The following is a 4,038-nucleotide window of genomic DNA, read 5'->3' as shown; positions in this document are numbered from 1 at the left end:
TATATATATACAATGGAGTATTACATGACAATGAGGAAGAATGAAATATGGCCATTTGTAGCAAAGTGGATGGACCTCAAGGGTGTCATTCTAAGTGAAATAAGTCAGGCGGAGAAGGAAAAATACCATATGTCTGCACTCATAGGTCTAAAGGAAAACAGGAGAAACCTAATGGAGGACCATGGGGAGAGGAAGGGGGAAAGAGAGTTGGGGAGAAAGAGGGACGCAAAACCTGAGAGACTATTGAATACTGAAAACGAACTGAGGGTTGAAGGGGCAGGGGGTGGGGGGAAAAGAGGTGGTGATGGAGGAGGGCACTTATGGGGAAGAGCACTGGGTGTTGTATGGAAACCAATTTGAAAATAAACTATTAAAAAAAAAAAGACTGTGGCTTTTGAAATGAATTCCATTATGTCAAACTAAGCACTAAGTCAATGTTTTATATAACACAGCTAAACTATTTCCATATCTCCATATAAGTTTTTGGTGAAGTATTTAATTTTTTTGTAATAGATTTTATTCATTTAATAAATATTTTTCTTCCATTATATGTTTTGGATTGTCAGTTCTCCTGTCATGAATTTTTATTCGTAGTCATTACTTCCCTCGAGTCCACATTTTTAGAGGCTGGATTTTGCAGTTCTAAAATGAATATCAAGATGTGATGCATCCAAAATTTTTGAGCAGGAGAAAATTTTACCATATGAGGTTTAAACCTGTGTTGATTTCAGTTTCTGTTGATGATTTCTGTCAATATTATTTATTATAAATTTGAAAAAATTACTTGTAATATTTTTTCAAATCATTGAGAAATCTGGGGGAATTTTATGCAACTATAAATGAGAGAGCTAATGTAAGAAAGTGGGGGAGGGTGGGGTTGAGGAGAGGCTCCTATGGAGATAAAGACAGAGGGAAAGAGGAAGGTCACAAAAGGGACAGACTAGGGCTTGCAGGAAGAGGCAAGTGGAGGGCAAGCATTGGAAAGTAGAAGGGATGAGGTAGAAACTGAAATGAGAGGAGGAAGGAGACTGGGTTGGGAGAGAGAGGGAAGGAGAGAAGGACTCAGAGGAGGGAAGGTAAGTGAAGGAAGAGAAGGTGTAGGGAGGCAAAGGGTCAAAATAGACTCTCGGTTAAAATGGTCCCTTCAAATCATTCTGCTTCAGAAAATCTTGAATTTTCCAGGTATTCCTCAAGGCATGGGGTTTAAAATATTCTAACTTCCCTAGTAGAACTTTCCTTTATTACGAATACTGTACTTTGCTTCTCAATTGATGTCTAGTCTCCGGGGGGTCCTCCTGTGCTCAGACCATCGCAGGAGTAGTGAAGGCGCTGGGTGGCGCCAAGAGGAAGATGCTTCCAAGGAGGGTTTCGCAGATTTCTCTTCCTGCAGAATGCTCTCAACGCTCTCCCAGGCCTTTAAGAGAGGTAGGATGTTAGAAATAGATCGCAGCATTCAGGAGCGTTCAGCTGCAAAAATGACAACCAGCCATGTGTTGAGAATTAAGGTCTGTAACCAAAGTAGATGCTCTATGCCATACCTTATCACTACCAACCTGTGTTCGTGATCTTTTCAGCACACAATGAGAATGAACATTGACCCTTGTGAAATATAGTACTATAGACTCTTCTCTATGCATTCACATACATGCACAATCAGGTGCCCACACACATTTTTTTTAAAACTGGGATCATTTTAATCATTTAGGATAAGCTGCTTTTTCCACTCAGCTACTTTAAGGATATATTAACATGCCTGTGAACAAATAAAAGTTATAATTTTTATAGCTTGGAGAATGTCCAAAATGGCCCATCAATATGTTTTTTTACAATATGTATAGCTAACTATTCAGACTGTGAATACTCTTTAAATTGCAAATTATATATGCAAAACCTTATATTTATTTGTATTTCTTCTTTGCTATTTAATAGATGATCTTTTCTTATATATATTGGCCATTTGTAAGTTGCCTATTATGTCTTATCCAATTTACTATTGTGTCTGTCTTACTACTTGGTAATAACTCTGTATATTAAATGTTACAGGCCTTTGGCATATAAAATGGAAATATTTTTCTGATTTGTTCTTTATGTTCTATAAAAAATATTTGAAGAACAGAAAATTTAAAATTTTATGTAGTTAAATATATCATTAATTCCTTTACAGTTTTTGCATTTAGTATCATGCTTAGAAAAGATTTCACATTCTCAGGGTATAAATACATGGAGCTATAATTTCTTATTTTACTTTTTTATTTTTTATTGTTATTACTTTTTAATATAGTTTACTGTCAAGTTGGTTTCCATATAATACCCAGTGCTCATCCCAACAAGTATTTTACTTTTTTATATAGTCTTTTTTTTCAGATCCAATTTAATCCATTGAGGTTTATATCATAACCTCATTTATTACTTTTTTATTTCTAATTTTCTTTTAAAATTTTAAATGTTCTTTTGTTATTTATTTTTGAGAGAGAGAGAGAGAGAGCATGAGCAGAGGAGGGTCAGAGAGAGAGGGAGACACTGAATCTGAAGACAGGCTCCAGGCTCTGAGCTAGCTGTCAGCACAGAGCCCGACACGGGGCTTGAACCCACTAACCGTGAGATCATGACCTGAGCCAAAGTCAGACACTTAACCGACTGATCCACACAGACACCCCAAATCAAGAATTGTTGAAAGTGCTGCTATGAACATTGGGGTATATGTGCTCCTATGCATTAGCACTTCTGTATCCCTTGGGTAAATTCCCAGCAGCCACAGCATAGGACTGCAGCCTATTATCTCCAGGGCCATCTCTCGGTCCCCAGGAAGCTAGAGGGGACTCTGCTGTGGAAATGTTTAGTAGGTGCTGGAAGGTGGCCTTCTCCTTACTTCCCACCCTTCCTACCTTATTGGAGTACTTTTTATTTGCAAAACCAACTTGACATCCAAACGTTGGGAACCCAGCTCCAGGAGAATCTAGGAAGTGCTGTTTTTAGCCTGCCAGCCCCTGAGCACCGCTGGGGGCTAGAACCAGTATTGAGCCATCTCACCTGCCAGGCCAGCTATGCTGGAAAACTGTGGAGGCCGGTGCAAGCAGGACCTCGTCTCCCTGAGTGGGAGGCTAACGTGGTGAAGCACAAAGCTCCTTCTAGGTGTCACTTGGGGCAAGTTGCTTAGCCCCTGTGTTTCTCAATTGCCTCAGAGTGGTGCAGGTTACAGATGCACTGACTGGGAAGCCCTCACTTGTATGGAAAAGGAAATGCTTCCTTTTCCTGCTGGTCCCCCGGTGTGCCCTGTTCACAGATCTCTATCCTCTGCCCCTGCCTCTCAGCCTTTGCCACCTTGGAGCCACAGAAGCTCTCTCAACTAGAGAAATTCGGTAGTAGCAGTTGAGATGCCCAGTGAGTTTTTCATGGACATATCAGTCAGGCCATGCACAGGTTAGAATCATGTGGATCATAGTAGAGGTAGGTTCTTCTAAACTGGCTCTGTGGTCTGGCATCAGGACCTCGTTCTTGCTCATAATATTGTTTCTGGGGAAAGATATCCCAAATCATGAAGTTTTGCACACAAGTTGGGGACTATTGCATTTCTGTTTTAAGCTGGAGACCCTGAGACTGTCATGGACAACGTGAGGAATGAGTGGGAGGGACAGGGGGTAGAGACCTTATGTTTCAGGTGTCCACGAAGGCCCAAGCCCAGAGGAGCTTATGGTGGGAGAAGGCAGGTCTTTTCAGCAAAAGCAAGAAGAGGAGGGTTAGGACAGGCAGGTAGTTTATCTTCTTCCCCTCCTATCACAGGAAAGCATTTTCTAGCTGCCCTTTGTTTTGTTGACATTCCCCCAATTATGTCTTAAACATAAATTGAGAGCAGGGAGTGGACAGAATGTCTCATGTTAAATTTTCTAATAATCTGTTGACATTCATGTTAGTTCTACATCAGCTGCCATTCTTGTGGTCGAATGTATCTCAAACCTTTTCTTTCTTCCTCCTCTTTACCAGCCACAACTCCAGACTCATTCTGCTAGAACGAATTACTAATATTCCAACCTGGTCATT

This window comes from Suricata suricatta, chromosome 14 (genome assembly GCF_006229205.1).
Source record: "Suricata suricatta isolate VVHF042 chromosome 14, meerkat_22Aug2017_6uvM2_HiC, whole genome shotgun sequence".
In the NCBI taxonomy this organism is placed as follows: domain Eukaryota; kingdom Metazoa; phylum Chordata; class Mammalia; order Carnivora; family Herpestidae; genus Suricata; species Suricata suricatta.
The sequence above is the reverse complement of the archived record's forward strand: the minus strand, read 5'-3'. Positions refer to the sequence as shown.